This window comes from Pinus tabuliformis, chromosome 5_2 (genome assembly GCF_031772625.1).
Source record: "Pinus tabuliformis cultivar Carrire ecotype Pingquan chromosome 5_2, CPIR1, whole genome shotgun sequence".
In the NCBI taxonomy this organism is placed as follows: domain Eukaryota; kingdom Viridiplantae; phylum Streptophyta; class Pinopsida; order Pinales; family Pinaceae; genus Pinus; species Pinus tabuliformis.
The window spans coordinates 197,795,436-197,814,389 of record NC_142306.1 but is presented as its reverse complement, the minus strand read 5'-3'; the positions used below and the strand labels follow the sequence as shown (position 1 = coordinate 197,814,389).

The window sequence follows — 18,954 nt, the reverse complement described above, 5'->3', positions numbered from 1 at the left end:
AAATAGTTATCAATAGGTAGATCACACATGGACATGACATACAAGTAGGCCACACCATAACACTTCTAGTGGGTAGGTTTATGTAAGTACTAAAGTGTGAAATCCATATGCTACACCCTTGTATTCTTGACTTAGGCTATATCTTTGAGAATCCTCAACTTGGCAACATTGATGAAATACCATCCATCTTAGAGGTTTTAATTAAGCAAGCGTACAACACTATGCTAGTATTAGCCACTATTCATTCACAACACACTAGATTTTTATCTGTAAATTTGAATCCATTATAATTCCCAATGGAAAACCATATTAGTAAAAGGCACAACAAAAAGAATGTAGAATTATTTAGAGTAGACTACGAGTTAGTGCCATGCAACCAACCATCTTCTCGACTTCGATGGGAGAGGCACATCACATTAAACAATCAATAAAATGAAACCCAATGGAAATTCCATAGAAGGCATTATGCATAGCCCTTTAATGCCGCCATTAATGTAGTACATAGAGGGCAAGTTGTGGTCTTTTTTGATTTCATTAAAACTTATTAAATTTTCATTTAGAGAATTTAGGCTTGTGTGATCCATATCAATTTTGAGAAGAATCTTCGGCGAAAATCACATAGAAATATTTTTGCCGACGCGTTTCGAACCAACCAGTGTGGTTCATCGTTAGGACAAGTTGAATGAGCAGATCTTGCTATGCATTATAAATAGATCGGGCAGAATGTCCAATGACCAAATTTCCAGATCAGGTAACGGTTAAAATGATAACAGCTAGATTGACTAGGGAACGACTAGTTAGACCATGAAGGGCATAATTTATTTAATTAAGAAAGTTCAATTATTAATTTCTTAATAAATGGACCATTTTTATAATTGCAAATATATGTTGGAATAAGCGAGTAATATATTATAATTATAAAATAAATCAAGTCATATATTTTAAATAAAATATAAGTTAAGGGACATTTAAAACTTAAATTAAGAAAATAAATGAATAAATTAATTAGTTATCAAAGATGTTTATAAATATTAGTTAGTTGAATAAGTTAAAAATAGAATAATCTAAAAATAGCTATTTCTATTTTAAAATAAAAGCTAGAGGACCTATATTAAAATAAATAGATTAGTATCATATTTGAAGTCAAAGAGTATCCCTATAAAAAATATTAGAGAGATTACAATATAGATTTTTTTTTTTTTCCGAAGGTGGTAAAACCTATCAACTCAGGTGTCAAACCAACAGTGAGGACAGCCATCTCTGGCTGCTATCCGCGAATGCTGGGTTTGACTCATCACTGCTAAATAGGAAAACCACGCCACCTGGCATAACCCTGCTGGTGGATTATTAAGAGTAAAGTAAAGTAAATAAATAAATAAATTAAATAAAAATAAATAAAAAAAATAAAAATAAAAATAAAAATAATAAATAAATAAATTAAATAATAATAATAATAATAATAATAATAATAAATAAATAAAAAAATAAAAATAAAAACAACTACTAATATTAATAATAATAATAATAATAAAATAAATCAAATCAAATCAAATCAAATAAAAATATTAATATTAGTTTAAAAGTCAAAGGGATTTAAATATTAGAGAAATCAAGAATTCGAAAAAAAAAAAATAATAATAATAATAAAGGGAGAAAGCGACTAGGAGGAGAGGGCTGGGACCCATCAACTACTGATCTTCCAGACATCCTCTCTATTGAGATTGTTCGGCCTTTTTTCAATCTCAAGGGCTTCCCTAAATATCACACTAGCTTCTTCGATGCAGACATTAAGGAGATGAGACTTCTCCTCCTCGAAGCTCCTTTCATCAGAGATCCTTATGGCAGGAGTCGCTAGGGTGTTGAGAACACCCAACTTCTGGGCCGGGAAATGGTGGGAACTAGCATGAAGATACTGCTCTGTATGAGTTTTCTTGCGAAACACTCGGAGAAGCTAGTGTGATTGTTAGAGTGTGGCAATTCCATCATCGGAAATTTAGGGAAGCCCTTGAGATTGAAAAAAAGCCGAACAATCTCAATAGAGAGGATGGCTGGAAGATCAGTAGTTGCTGGGTCCCAACCCTCTCCTCCTAATCGCTTTCTCCCTTTATTATTATTATTTATTTATTTTTTCTTCGAATTTTTGATTTATCTCATATTTAAATCCCTTTGACTTTTAAACTAATATTAATATTTTTATTTGATTTGTTTTGTTTTGATTGATTGATTTATTATTATTATTATTTGTTTTTATTTTTATTTTTATTTATTTATTTTTATTATTATTATTTAATTAATTAACTAATTATTTTTTATTTTTATTTATTTAATTTTTATTTTTATTTTTTTATTATTTATTTTTTTACTTTACTCTTAATAATCTATATTGTAATCTCTCTAATATTTTTATAGGGATACTCTTTGACTTCAAATATGATACTAATCTATTTATTTTAATATAGGTCCTCTAGCTTTTATTTTAAAATAGAAATAGCTATTTTTAGATTGTTCTATTTTTAACTTATTCAACTAACTAATATTTATAAACATCTTTGATAACCAATTAATTTATTCATTTATTTTCTTAATTTAAGTTTTAAATGTCCCTTAACTTATATTTTATTTAAAATATAATTAACTTATATTTAATTAAAATATAATCAACTATTCTCTATGACTTGATTTATTTTATAATTATAATATATTAACTTGCTTATTCCAACATATATTTGCAATTATAAAAATGGTCCATTTATTAAGAAATTAATAATTGAACTTTCTTAATTAAATAAATTATGCCCTTCATGGTCTAACGAGCCGTTCCCTGGTCAATCTAGCTGTTATCATTTTAACCGTTCCCTCATCTGTAAATTTGGTCATTGGACATTCTGCCCGATCTATTTATAATTTGGTCATTGGACATTCTGCCCGATCTATTTATAATGGATAGCAAGATTTGCTCATTCAACTTGTCCTGACCATGAACCACACTGGTTGGTTCGAAACGCGTCGGCAAAAATATTTCTATGTGATTTTCGCCGAAGATTCTTCTCAAAATTTTCATTTGCAAAGAATCCATCCACATCAAAGAGAGAAATTGTCTTGTCAACTTTGTTACTTAATTAAAACGAGAATAAGCTAATCTTATAACAAAGTGACAATTTTCCCATCACAATTTTGATAAAGATCCAACATAAATTTTAAACATTTAAACTTAATTCAACCCTAATTTAATTTAATTTAATTTTTATAAATAATTTAATGACAACTCAAAAGTTTTGCCCCATTCTAAATCTACCCAAATAATTTTAACATCTCATAATTCCAATACATAAAAAAATAAAAAATAAAAAATCACCGTATAACCGGATAACTCTATTTAAAAATAAAACCAACCATTTTCACAAATTTGGAATTTACTATTTATTAAAGAAAACAATTTAATATATCAGAATGGGTTAGGTCTTCATATAACTACCGAAAGGGAACGCGATCTGAAAATTCAACGCAAATTAAAATTAAAACAATCTAGACAGCTTATCGACACATTAAAACTTTGATAGGCACCGAGTAATAATGACAACACAAAAAATCATCCTCCACACAGTCAAGCTTTGATAATGTATTGACAAAGAGTCACATTAATAGTTGTGGGTGTAGACGTGGAAATGGAGAAGGGACAGCGGAGTTCACGAGAAAACCATCAAACAACTTCAACTACTACCACATGACATCTCCATCTAAAATACCTACGCTCTCTCCTTCCATTAAATTACTCTTTCCTTCATCGGCCTCTTATTGATGTTCATGACTCTCAGACTTGTCTGGACGAAGCAGAAAATCTTGGATTGAAGCAGAGCAGGAAGCGACCATGGCAGCTTCATGCCCTCACAGCCCCTTCTACTGTACATTTCTTTCCATCTCTATGTCTCCCACCTTTTCAATTTCAGTTTATATGGTTTAGATTACGATAATAATAGCATGATTCGTTGTTTTATCCATTTCTGTTAAAGTAAATCTGAGCAGCGATGACTATGATAAATTTGATTTATGTCGTAAAAGAGCGCCGAAAGCCCACGCCAAAATTTAAATGAATGTGCCTGGAACAGAACTGAATGGAATGAATCAACACTTGTGTTTGTAAGCAGATAGATCCCATATGAATTAACGCATTCGCCAAACTGAGTTTGATTTAATCTCAAATGGGTGGGATTTGTAATGAGTCCCCATGATATGCACACACAATATTGCTCATAAGTACATTGGTGGTTTATTCTCAGACAAGGATCTAGGCCTGAGTTCACCTTTGGATCTCTAAATGTTATTATTAATCTGCGTTTTCTCAAGGAATGGTGGGGATCGATTTATTATGTCCTTTGAATTTAGTCCGAGAGCTTCCTATGAAGGCAATGGGTGGCTTCTTGATAGCCTATCAGTTCGGCTCTCAGTTTTTTTTTGGGTTGGACGGATTGTTCCTTGCTGCTTGGAGTGGAGTTTAGTATGGGCCTGCAGGTTAGTTCACTGAGGAAAATGGATTGGTTTGTTCTATCAGAGATTTACCCATACCCTGCAGGAGGTTTCCAAAGTCCATCACAGTTCACACCCAAAAACTTTACAACAACATATAACACTTGTGAAGTTTTGCTTACAGGGTTTGTGTTTTTCTGAATATGTTGATTTTTTTATATGGAAGGTGAAAAACTTGTTCTTTATTACTATTATTTATTTTCCGTTTTGTCGTTGAAATGCTTCTGACGAATATTAGCAAGTAGCAACTATTCAATGCGGGATATTACAATATGGTAGTGTCTTACAAGCTATGAAATAACCCTCACGCTAAGCAGCCATGAGTGGGGTATCTATTTCACCAAAGTGAGTCGCCCAGGCCTTGCACCTTGCTCCATCAGCAATAAACGCCCCCGCTTGCGTAGGCACACCAGTCCACAAGGGGTGAACATGTGATGAAGACAGCTTGCCCGCAGTTACAAAATGAGAGCATACAAGAGAAAAATTCAGACCAGAAGATTGCTAGTGTCCAGCGTACATCATGCCATACACAGCCATAGCAAAGGTGTTAATGATGATTTGAATTAAAGTCAACTTTACAATAAACCGATTAAAGTAGAAGAGGTATTCCCTTACAACGGTCAGCCCCTAACCCTTCCAAATCTCTAAATTCTCCCTTGACTTCTTCATATGAGAAGTCAGGACGCATGCTGGCAAGCTTTTTCCAACGTGGCCAATTTTATACGTTATTTTCTATAAAACAGTCAGTTCCAGCTTATTCAGGTGTAATGGATTGTCATCCTCATCCTAATCCATGTAATGAATTCTAATCCTATCTTATCTTCACGCAGCCGCTTATTCACATTTGGCTAAGTGTGCGCATGCACTTATGTACTCCCCATTTGGAAGCACAACAAGGAGACAAGTCCTTTCAAAAACTATGTGATTATAAAATACGGAACTAATCTTTATTCTCCACATCACAATTTTTTGATACAAGATGAGCAACATGCTATTCTATTACAAGATGATTTTAAAAATCCAATTACATCACATCTAGTGAGGTAAGATTGGACTCTTAGATCTATGAATTCATCATTAAGTTCTTAATTCGGTGATCACATTATGAGATTAGTGAAATATCAGAAATCAAGTAATCTGTAAGAGTCCATTCCTTCATTTTCTATTATCTATGTAAAGAATTGTCATTCTCATCCTAATCCATGTAATGAATTTTAATCCTATCTTATCTTCACGCAGCTGCTTATTCACATTTTGCCAAGTGTGCGAATGCACTTATGTACTATCAATTTGGAAAATGCGCTGATGCAATTCGAAACTGGTAACCAACTTGTTTTCACTGCCAAATATGGCCCTGCATCAACATGTCACATGGGGGAATCGAACCTTGGTGGGGCTGATTAAACAACTTGCTTTCACTGACCCGAAAATTTTGTTTTTTTCCATTTTGAGTTGGGGAGGCTTGTGTTCTAGTTGCTTACGTTATCTTCGTGGCATGGGGTGTGCATGACCATATGTGTAACAAGGTCATGATCCCACCCAATTCATGCAACAAATTGACTTTTCATTGTAAAATTTCATTGGCTTGCTTCTTTTTTCCCTAAGGAGAGGATAGTCTCTACTTGTATGGCATTGGCCCTTAGGGTTGTTGAGAAATCTAGGGCATTAGCATTAGGTAATTTCTTTTAGATTAGTAATTGCTTGTGAATGCTTTTTACTTCATTAGGTTAGAATCTTCTTTGTCTTAGATTATTAGTGTTCTTCTTCATCAAATGATAACCAATGCACAAACATAAATAAACAAGGTACACAAAATGTAGGCTATGAGCCAAGGCCAAAACCTCTCACTCTTTGAGAGGAAAACCCGCACAAATTCTTCTTATAGAGATTCCAATTGACGAATACCAAGACCAAGACCCTTGACCTAGTAGCCTCTCCAAGACCAAGACACAAGTCCTCTTCCATCTTCTCGTTTACTCTTTCTCGGTTCCTTCTACTTCAGATTTCGCACCATATGTGATGACACCCAACTGTGATCATTGTGTTTGTCAAGGAAACCAAACTTTCTCCTTCAGCAGTAACACCGAATTCTGAACCAAAGTCACTGCCCCTTTTTGGTGCCATCGAGACCTTCTTTCTTGTCACAGTAATGAGCCCTTGTCACTATGATTCGAACTTGCTTCTCTTCTTACTGTAATGTATCCATCTGAAACTCAGAAAGAGATCTGAACTTCTGTTGACTGAGATAAGCCCTTACTGCCCCTTCCTTTCTTCCTTGTTGTCCCATCCTTTTCTATTTGAACTTGACATCCTAACTTGACACTTCTTTGCTGTCACTGTGACCTGAATCTCAGAGGGATCCGAATTCCCTTACCTCTCACTAAACTGTAGTCTTCACCGAATTCTAGCCTTCATTGAAATGGTTATGTGAATTAGAGATAATCCGAACTTACCTTCCATCACAGTTATCCGAAAAACTCAGAGAAGGATCTCCGAATTTCTATGTGTGAGGAATAGGCCAAGGTGCCTATTTATAGTGGTCTCCCATGAATACAAGCCGACCTGTCTTTATCGAAGGATTGTGTCTCAAAAGGTGAACCAACATGAGTGTTGTAACTCCATCTTGAAGCAGACATGGAAGAGGAGGACTTGTGCTTGTTGTTGGAGAGCTATTTGGTGATCTTATTGACTCATATACACTCTTCATACATGACATTGGTTTTTATGACAAATCCTAAAGCTCTCAATGGGAGCTTATCTACAAAATAAAATCTCTTGCTCATGAAACCCATGAAGCAAGCATTACAATAATAATTTTATTTTCTTCTTTTCATCATTTACAAAAATCAAAATTACATGTCATTATGAAGACCGAACCTAGTTACACTTTTCAACAAGGGTAATTGTCTTATAGTGTTGGGATCAAGTATTAGAATTTTGATTAGTTTGAGGGTTTTGTTTTGTATAGGTATTGATTTTTGAATCCAAGTTTTGGAGTTGTCTGAATGCTACTAATAAAACTGTTAATTTTAGATAACAATGGTATGTTCTTTGCTTAGCACAATTTACTTCAATGTTTCTTTAGCAGCACAATAACAATTTCCAATTATTTCCAATAGCAATCACATTAACCATTAATCACATTGACAGTAAATGCAGATAGAACATAAAACAAATGTAGAATACAAGCCAAGATAAGAGGACACCAGATTTGGTGGATGATAGGGGAAAAACCCTAATGTGGGGAAAACCCTTTGATCAAATCTTCTTCTTATTATTCAATAGTTCAGCAGAGAGAGGGAGTACAAAAATCAAATAGACTAGCCCAATACAAAGTGAAATCAACCCTGTCAAATTCTGCAGTCAACTGCAGTCAAACTTCAGTCCTAACTAGAATGTCAACATTGGTCAAATTAGCAGCAAAACACCTCCTTTGACGCTCAGTCAAAGGAAGTCCAATTCGGCCTTCAACAAAGGTCACAGTCAACCCAAAACAATCACGAAAAGTTTGGTCAAACTCGGTCAACCTATGGTCAGCTCTGCGGTCAAACATGTCTGCGGTCAACGCAGGTCAAACAACTGCAAAATCCTCGATTTCTGTGCTAGTCAATGTGGCCTAAAGAAATAAAAATTTTGCCCTCAAAATCGCAGTCAAAACAGGTAAAAATCTCCTCAGTCAATGCTAGTCAATAGTCTGAAATTTCTGTTCTGTTTTAGCCAAGAAAATCTGTCCTCCTCGCCGCACGTGTGAGAGAGAAAGAGAAGATGCTGAAGCTGTACGAACCAATCTGATGAAGAGAGAGAAGAATGTGTGAGTGAATGATGTCCAAATGAGGTGTGAGGTCTCTTTTATTTATACACTTTGTTGTGGGTGAAGAGACACATCCATTGGGCTTCTTGAGCCTACATTAAGTTGAGGCCGACCTGAACAATTTGCACATGTGAGGGAATAAATTCAAAATCACACTTCTGCTTGTTCGAATGAGATGATCTTTATATCAATCTTGGACCTCTCGAAAAGAGGAATCCAATGCAATCATCATCTCCATCAAATGAGCTGTCCCAAGGTGGAATTTGGCCCTAGTTGCCAATTTTAACACTTCCTCTCAACTAGGGAGAATTTCACCTGCCAATCTACCTGTCATCGTCATGCCATCCTGTCGTCATGTACCATCTCTGTCATCTTCGCTCTGCTCTGCTGAACCATGAAGTAATTATGAAGAAGAAGTGATCGAGAGTGAGTCACAAGACCTTACCGCTCTCCACGGACAAAAGTTAGTCTAGAGGCAGAACCTCAAATGATCCTAGATCAAGTTATTGAACACCATGCATCCTAGTCATAGGGAGTACGACAATACATGATGCGTCCATCGGTAGTGCTATGGTCCCTAACCACTTTTCCCAACTCATTGGCTAGATGGGAGGTACTTTCCACGAGTTTCAGACTCCATGGGTAGGATGTGTGTTGGGGCATCGACAGGAGAAGGTGAACCACTCATCCTATGCATATGTCAATTGCAGAGGAAGGTGAACCACTCAACCTACATACATGTGTTCACAATCGTAGGGGAAGGTGAACCACTCACCCTACACACATGTCAACCATCATGGGGTATCATAGGGGAAGGTGAACCACTCACCATGTACATAACACACCATTAGGGGAAGGTGCACCACTCACCCTATGGTCGCTCATAGCTCCAAGAAGTACTCGAAGCCTCCAAGAGCTCCCAGAGCTCAGTGTCATACTCATGCGGGACCCTCATAAGAGGGTCTTTCCACAACTCCAAGTCTCTCTCAGAAGGTTAAGAATTTGACCTTCCCCAAGGGCTTCATCAGGATATTTGTGACCTGCTTATCAGTCCTGATGTGTTGGAGCCTTATTACTCTTCGTTATACCATATCTTGGATAAAGTGGTACCTGATATCAATGTGCTTAGAGCGGTTGTGGAACACGAGATTCTTTGAAAGGAGAATCCCACTTTGGTTGTCGCAGAAGACACAGTGGTATTTAGCACGTGGTCAAATATCTCACTGAAGAGCTTCCTCAACCAAACAACTTCACAACATGCCATACTAGCAGCAATGTATTCGGCCTCGGTGGTGCTTAAAGCAACCGATTTCTGCGTCCTGCTCATCCAAGATATTGAAGCAGATCCCAAAGAGAAGAAACACCTAGACGTGCTCTTACGATCCACCACCCTGCTAGTCCAATCAACATTAGTATATGCATGTAGCCTCAAATTCCTGGCAGTGTACCTCAAACCATAGTGGATTGTGCCCTAGAGATATCTTAAGAGATTCTTAGCAGCAATCCAATGAATGTGATGAGGCTTGACCATAAATTGACTCAACTTATTCATAGCAAAGCATATGTCAGGATGGGAGTTTACGAGGAACATCAAGGCCCCCACAAGTTGTCGATACTCGGAAGGATTCGCTAATATGGGCTCAATAACACTTCCACATAGCTTCTTGAAGTTGAGTTCCATCGTAGTAGACACGAACTTGCAATCCACCATCCCACATCTCTCAAGCAACTTCCCAATGTATTTTCCTTGAGAAAGGAAAATCTCATCTGGCTTTTGCCAGACCTCCAGGCCTAGGAAGTAGTGCATCAGACCTAGGTCCTTCATCTTGAATTCAGAAGCCAACTCCCTTTTGCATTGATAAATGAAAGGGTTTGCACCTGTCAAAAAAAGATCATCCACATAAAGAACCAGAATGAGAGGCCTGTCCTTTTCAACCTTGAAGTATAGGTTCAGGTCAACTTCACTCCTTGTAAAACCCAACTTCATAAGATAACTATCAATCCTCTCATACCAAGCCCTAGGGGCTTGCTTCAACCCATAGAGGGTTTTCTTCAATCTGCATACATGTGTCTTATGATCTTGAACTTCTAACTCCTCGGGTTGCTTTACATAGACTTCCTCCTTAAGCGAGCCATGCAAGAAATCAATTTTGACATTCATTTGGTGTAGACTCCATCTTTGAGAGGTAGCAAGAGCAATGATGGATCAGACAGTGATGTATCGGGCCACTGGTGCAAATATCTTGTCATAGTCCACACCTTCCTTTTGAGAGAAGCCTTGAGTAATGAACCTAGGCTTGAACTTTTCAACACTCCCATCGCTCCATGTTTGACTTTGTAAAGCCATTTTGAAGTGACCACTGACTTGTCCTTGGGTCTAGGAACCACATCCCAGACATCATTCTTCATGATCGATTCATATTCCTCATTCATTGCATGCTTCCAAACTTGATGCTTCACGACTTCTTAGAACGTACATGGCTCAGATTGAACAATGGTACTCATAACAGCTAAGTACCCTTGGTACCTATTCGGCTTCTTGCTTTCACGAAATGTCCCTCTTGGTGCTGTTGACTCTGTCGCCTACACCTACCTACAAGTCAGTGAGAAAAGCCTGCAACCCACAAGGTGTGGTTGGTGGCAGGGAACTCAGAGAAGGGGCTGTCACACTAATCCCGACTCTCTCCGTTTGAGCTATCTCCTAGGTTAGCTAAGGGGGGTGGTCCCTAATGAAAAGTTAAGTTAAAAGATGTGAGTTTCTAGGAGAGTGTTATAGTGAAAATAGATTACTTTTAATGAGCAAATATAGCTATCTCCTAGGTTAGCTAAGGGGGGTGGTCCCTAATGAAAAGTTAAGTTAAAAGATGTGAGTTTCTAGGAGAGTGTTATAGTGAAAATAGATTACTTTTAATGAGCAAATATGAAGTGAGAAACTTGAAATAACAATGCCAATCATTAATATGATTAAAAACCATAAAACTAGTGCTTTATAAGGAATTTGCTAAACAATTTAAAGATATATTTGCTCAAAGTAAAATGCAATGCTCTCAAAAGAGAAAACAAAGTAACCCTAAAATGTAAATAAGAATTGTTAGCACAAGATATGTAAGATACAAAATGCTTTCGAGATAATCAACTTTATAAATCAAAACATGTCAAACATATCTTGCCAAAACCCAAAAACTAGTAATTAACTTGGAAATGTAAAAGAAAGGAGTGCCAAACCAAGACATCAATATGCAATTAGACTTGAAACATGAAAAGAAAACACTTGTTTGAAATGATTACAATACTTGCTTTTGGAATGGTCTTTGCATATGAAAACTCAAACTATCAAGAGACAAGTAAAGTAAATGTAATGGAAAGTGCTCATGGTTAATTTTATTAATTAGCTCTACAACAAGATTATTATTTCACTTTTCAATCCTCAGACCTCACTTTCGCCCAATGATATGGATCTCATAGTGAGGAGTCAATAGAGGAGTAGAGGATCCCTAAGGTGTTTAATTCAACCAACTTATGTTGGAGGTAAAATTTTAATGAGGCTTGGAGCCTTCCTACACTAAAATGCCTAGATGAAATGCAAATTGTGTTAATTCCCCAAATTAAAATAATGATACATGCAAATGCTTCAAAGAGATTGATTTGCAAAGCTTGAAAATGAAATAGTGTTCAACATAAGTTGCAATAATAACTTCAATTGGAAGAATAAAATTAGTTTACAAGTGTTGCATGTGTTTCATCAATGAATTAAAATGATACAAGTAATTTGCTTGAAAGTAAAATTTGTTTCAAATAGAAAATGACAATAAATTGCTCCAATATTCAAGATAACAATGTAGCATAAAATTGAAGCATGTATTCAAGTGCTCATGAAACAATTTATGAAGGTAAATGGGAATGAATCAAAGTTTGTTAAGAATATAAAATGCTTGCATGTAAAGGATGAATTGCCCAAAGTAAAGTGTAAGCTTATAGCTTCAAGCAACAATGAGATAGAGAATGCAAAGCTCAAATGAAATTGTAACAAACTTTAACTTAATGAAATGTGATAGTGAGGTTGTGTTAATTCCCAATTAAAGCATGCATGTAAGTTAATGAAGTATGAAAGCTTAAACCATGCAAATGTCAATCCACGCAAGAGAAGCCTCCCTCTAAATGGGGAGATATGATACCATGGGAGAAATCCCAAGCTCCCACAAGCAAGTTAGATCTTTTATTAATATTACAATGAGAAGAGGGCCCTTCAAAGTTCTCAACTATACTTCAAGGAGAGTCCTCACAGTAATTGCTTGAAACTTGGACACTAGACCTCCTTTCTTGAGAAAGTAGTGACAAGATCTCACAAAACTTATGCAAGGGAAACAAGGCGTGAGTTTCCTCCAAATCTCCACAGCTTAAAGAGGAAAATGGGCAGCCTTCTAGTGAACTTGACTTGGCCAAAATAAGCCTCAAAAGGGCTCACAACATCCTTGGAAATCGAAACCCCAACACTTGCCAAGGTCTTGCAAACACTTGTTAGATGTTGCGGGAAGTTGCTTTTCAAAATTTGCCACGCAAGAGTTAGCAAACAATCCAAACAATGGTTGCAAAATAAGTTAAGTATTAATGGAAAAATCAACAAGATAAAATGTATATGTACAATTATAATTTACAAAAGGCTCAGCTAAAGAGTGAGAGTAAACTCTCGTCTTTGCTTAGCCATCTTCAAGCTCTTAGATAGCAAATGGAAGAAATGAAGTACAATGTTTTCTAAAAGAGATTTAAATTTAGAAGTTCTTGGCTTGTGTACAAACTATGTGCCGAAATCCCTGCAAAACCACTTTGTAAGATAAGACTATGAAGGTTCAAAGAACAAATGAGAGCTCCTTTAAAAATGTATCAAGAGTGGGTTGGTCTCTCCAAAGACTTCCCCTCACGCTTGATTATGTAATTCCAACAAGATGTTCCCTCTACAAAATTTCAATCGAGAATTAGTTCCATATAGATTTAGCAATAAACAATGATAAGAAACTCTAGAGATTTATTTAATACCAACTAGAGCGTTCTATACTTAGAGCACACTTCTAAATCAAATGTCAATGCAAGATAGCTCTACATTAACAAATCTACAAGAGCATATGGAAGCAAATTAGATCAAAGCATGAGTAAAAGGAATTATGCCAATGCTCAACAATTCATCACACTCGAAAAGGAGGAACACCTCATGAATGAAACCCTAAAGTCTTTATTGATATTTCTGAAAGTGTACAAGGCAGCAACGCTTCCACAAGCACAATAGCTAGTAACAATCTTATTCAATGTGAGAGCCCATGGCTCTATTATATAGAGAGTTGGGAGCAAATTCCAATGAAGAATGACAATGACAAATAGCATTGGAGCCAATCCCAATGTAGAAGTGATTAAACAAGTGGTATGAGGTGACAATCCCAAAGAGAAATTCGAATTTGTTGAATGGAGCTCCAATGCCAAGTGTAAGAATAGAATTCTGGCAAGTGGACATCATTTTCTTCTTCCCTTATGTGCCAAATTCGAATTTTATGGTGGAATGACAAGTGTATATGGGTGGTAACCTATGTGGGGACAACTTCGCAAAAAAATCTCCACCAAATATTCTCCCAAATCCTCCCAAATGTGCATTAACTTCACAAGTTCGAATTTCCAAGCAACTTTTTTGTTTAATGCCAGAAATTCGATTTTATTTGAGCACATGTCCTTTCCTTGATTTTAGGAGTCCACATCACCTTGGGACTTCACTTTAACTCCCTCATAATTTTCCACCTCATTTCCACAACATTTAGCATGTGTGGATATTTATTTTTCTCCATTTATTTAATTTCTGGCTTAATTAATTGCCAGATTTCCCACTAAACTTAGGAAAAGTGGGTTTTGAGGGTCCAAAACACATTATTAACCTCTCAAAGTGTGTTATAGTAGAAAGTTGAGGGTGAGAGGTGTAATTTTGATTACTAATACCCCATACAATTTCTCTAGACTACACTTATTACAATTTAAATACAATTTTATTTGCAATTTTTGACCTGCGGGAAATCTAAAAAATTAAAAAATGACTACCTAGACCTAATCAAATTCCACGAATTTTTTTGTGTGATCTAGTATGGTAATATACATCAACTCTAGACATTAAGATGTGTCAGGGGCTCAACTTTCAAATTGTCACCCTAGCTTTGGGGTAAAACGTGAGTGAAAAAACCTAGAAAATTATCCCCTCTGGAAAAGAAGGGATAATTAACCAGATAAAAAATACACTCCAAGGTGTACTCATTTGCCGATCGAGTCCCAACATCCTAGGCCTGTTACAGACTCAAAACTCATTATTACTAGTATCACTTATTACAATTCCTCGTAGGGTGTGGAATCTGGGTACAAGAAAGATGATGAGAAGATAGAAGTAGAGTTAAAAAAACTCTTTTGACTGACGATATCTGATGGTACAAGTGTCCTCTGGATCATCCTTGGGCATGGAGTCTTCATATAATCATCAGGTGCCACTCCAGTGGTCAACAGGTGCAACATGTCTTTCAACATCTTCAAGAATATCTTTGAGCCACAAAGGTCTTTTCCTTGAAGTAGAGGGCTCACTAGGGGTGGATCAATGGGATCCATCGGGCCTTCAACGTTAGGCATCGGCTCATCGGTCGGAGGTTCATCCTTCTTTCCTACATCATCATCATTGTCCTTCTTGGGGATAGGAAGATCTCTGACTTTCCCAAGGGCATAATCTTCATCGAAGGTGACATCATGACTTATTTCCACTTCTCTTTGGTTAGACACATAGATTCTATATGCCTTTGAAGTTTCATTGTAGCCCACAAAAGTTCTTTTCTTCCTAGATGCATCTAGCTTGTTTCTTTTCTCTTTCGGCACAGGAAAATATACGGGACAACCAAAAATTCTAAAATGAGAAACGTCAGGTTTCTTACCGGTGAAAACTTCTACGAGCATCTTGAAGTCTAATGCTTGATGCGGGCATCTATTTTGAACATATACAACGGTGTTGGTAGCTTCTCTCCATAAGAACTTCAGTAGACCTTGGTCATGAAGCATGGCACTGGTAGCTTCTATGATTGTTCGATTCTTCCTTTCGACAACTCCATTTGGCTCAGGAGTATATGTAGTAGTGGTCTCCCTCTTAATGCTAGCTTCTCTACAATAATCATTGAATTCATTTGATCTTCTTGGTCCTCAATATTTTGATCTTCTTCTCTGTTTTATTCTCGACCAAGGCTTTGAAAGAGCCGAACCATTTGAACACTTCGTCCTTCTTTTTCAAGAAATAGATCCATGTTTTGCGAGAGAAGTCATCCACAAAAATTGCATAATACAAGTATCCTCCTAAAGATGTTACGAGCAACATACCTGATAGATCAGAATGGACCAATTGAAGAATATCAGTAGTTTGACTTTCACTTAAGGGAATGGTCCCCTTGTATGTTTTTCAGCTATAGAACCCTGACAAACTCCTTCATGATCTATATTCAATTTGGGCATACTTGTGACCATCTTCCTCACATCAGGTAAGGCTTTGTAATGAAGATGAGCAAATCTTCGATGCCATAATTCAGATTGAAGAGAAGTATCGCAAGACATAGCTCCCAAAGGACTTCCTCCAACCTGATAGAGATCTTCAACCTTAAATCCAAGTGTAAATGCGTCATTCGAGTCCCTTTGCCAAACATGTACATTTCCATCAATGAATGTCACCTTGAAACCTTTATATTCCATTGCAAAAATATATACTAGGTTCTTTTTCAAATCAAGTACATACAATACTTCTTGTAGATGAAGGGTTTGACCTTGATTTAAGTGAAGAGTGACAATCCCTATCCCTTTCACGGGGGTAGGTGGCATTGTCTCCAAGTATGATCTCCAAATTTGTCTTCTTTTCAACCAAATTTGAGAGGGCCTCCTTGTACATAGTGAAGTGCCTTGAGGCACCACTATCAATCAACCAATGATCCAATATATCTGGAGGAGAGGCAGTAGCGAGGGCAAAAATAAGATAAAATTCTTTTTGCTTATCTACAACATTAGTTTCCTCATACTTAGATTTTCTCGATCTTTTGGGAGGACGACCATTTCCATATCGAGCAACGGGAGCATTCCTATTTCCTTTGTTGTTGAACTTGTTGTTCCTTTGACTGCCATTGCCTTTGTAGTTGTTGTTGTCATCATCCCTTGGAGTATCCTTTTTGTGAGGACACTCTCTAGCAAAGTGGCCAAACCTATTGCAATTTAAGCATGTTCCTTTTCTTCCTTCTTTAAATCCCAACTTAAATCCTTGACCTTGTCTTCTTGGACCAACATTGTTCTTCCTTTTAGCATGAGCGGAGAAAGCGGTAGGATTATTTCCATTTGAGGGCTTATCTCTTTCCATCATCCTTATTTCTTTTTGAGTGCATCTAGCCAATAATTCATCAAAACCCGGAATCCTGTCATTGTTGAGGATGGTGGTGTTTAAACACATCCCAATCTTTTGTAAGACCTCCAAGTACAATAAAGGAGAGCTCCCTGTCGCCAATGACTTCTCCAATAGATAGGAGATCATTCTTGATTTTGGTATTCTTCCCGAAGTAGGATTGAATGGACTCTCCTCTATCCAACTTGATGTCTTTCAACTTGTTCTTGAGAAAGAGGACTTTCTTATACTTTGTTTCTGCAGCAGCGGGTGCATTTGAAGGAGGCTCCACCACTCTTCCTTTGACATAGTCCATAGCATCATTCTCTTCCAAAGTCAAATCCAGAGACATCTTCCATGCATGATAGTTGGATTTGTCCTTAAGCTTGTCCTCGGATTTGAAGTATGATGTAGTTGCCATTGAGGTTAGCTCCAAATTCTTGTCCAACGACTTCCCTCAATGATTTCTTTTCTCACTCTTGCTTGGGCTTTTTCTTCACTTGAGCTCTGATACCATGTTAATTTTAGATAACAATGGTATGTTCTATGCTTAGCACAATTTACTTCAATGTTCCTTTAGCAGCCCAATAACAATTTCCAATTATTTCCAGTAGCAATCACATTAACCATTAATCACATTGACAGTAAATGCAGATAGAACATAAAACAAATGCAAAAGACAAGCCAAGACAAGAGGACACCAGATTTGGCAGATGCCAGGGAAAAAACCCCAATGTGGGGAGAACCCTTTGATCAAATTTTCTTCTTATTATTCAATAGTTTAGCAGAGAGAGAGAGTACAAAAGTCATATAGACTAGGCCAAGACAGAGTCAAATCAGCCTTGTCAAATTCTAAAGTCAACTACAGTCAAACTTCAGCCCTAACCAGAAAGTCAACGTTGGTCAAATCAGCAGTAAAACACCTCCTTTGAAGCTCGGTCAAAGGCAATCCTATTTGGTCTTCAACAAAGGTCAAAGTCAACCCAAAACAGTCACAAAAAGTTTGGTTAAACTCAGTCAACCTACGGTTAGCTCTGTAGTGAAATAGTACTGCGGTCAATGCAGGTCAAACAACTCCAAAATCCTCGATTTATGTGCTAGTCAATGCGGCCTAAAGAAATCGAATTGCCCTCAAAACTGCAGTCAAAACAGGTCAAAATCTCCTCAGTCAATGCTGGTCAACAATTTGAAATTTCGGTTTTGTTTTAGCCCAGAAAATTTGTCCTCCTAGCCGCACGTGTGAGAGAGAGAGAAGATACCCAAGCTGTATGAACTAATCTGATGAAGAGAGAGAAGAATGTGTGAGTGAATGATGTCCAAATGAGGTGTGAGGTCTCTTCTATTTATACATTGTTGTGGGTGAAGAGACACATCCATTGGGCTTCTTGAGCCTACATTACACTGATGCCGACTTGAACAATTTGTACATGTGAGGGAATAAATTCAAAATCACACTTATGCTTGTCCGAATGAGATGTTCTTTATATCAATATTGGACCTCTCGAAAAGAGGAATCCAATGCAATCATCATCTCCATCAAATGAGTTGTCCCAAGGTGGAATTTGGCCGTAGTTGCCAATTTTAACAAAAACTCATAATATGGAATCTTGATATTGAAAATGTTGGTCAATACCAATTGATTTGATATATGCTCTTTAATTGATTTAAGTTTATCCTTAATTTTTAGTGTTCCATGGGGATGCGTCCTCCAGGGTTGAAGGCACACCTCCCATATTTCCCATGCTCTCGAAAGTGAGGGGCAATCAGTGAAACGTTTCGCCACATCCCCCTTTTTGGCAAACGCGAGGAAACACACAAGGAAATTTTTCTCCAATGTGCGAAGTGTTTTTCCCAGAAAGACGACGCTTTTGGGCAACCCCATGCAAAAAGCGGGATGCTTGGGCACTCCCCCCCACCCCCAATTTTTTGCCAATGGCCTTCAAAATTAAAAAAAGGTGCGCCCCCAACTCCCTCCTCGATTTTTGGCCAGATACCATTAAAAATGCAATAAAGAGGCATAAAGCATTATAGTACCTAATTGTCGATCTTATATTTCACTTGCAAACTAATTTTGTATTTTCCATGAGAAGAGTGAATTGCAGTTTCCTTGGGCGAGTTATTGATTTTGTTGGAAGATAAGATAATTTTATTAATATCTAACAAATGACCACAAAAGTAGGTCAATGGGACTGAAGAGTAC

At 36.9% G+C, this 18,954-nt stretch overlaps 1 pseudogene across 1 annotated transcript in view; it reads left to right on the top strand.

Moving 5' to 3' along the window:
- The first annotated feature begins 3,638 nt into the window (after positions 1-3,638).
- LOC149158242 (uncharacterized) overlaps positions 3,639-18,954 on the top strand; it is a 162,130-nt pseudogene continuing 146,814 nt past the window's right edge. The window contains exon 1 of the transcript XR_016261670.1: positions 3,639-3,902. The product of XR_016261670.1 is annotated as an uncharacterized LOC149158242 (transcript). The remainder of the gene's footprint in view (positions 3,903-18,954) is intronic.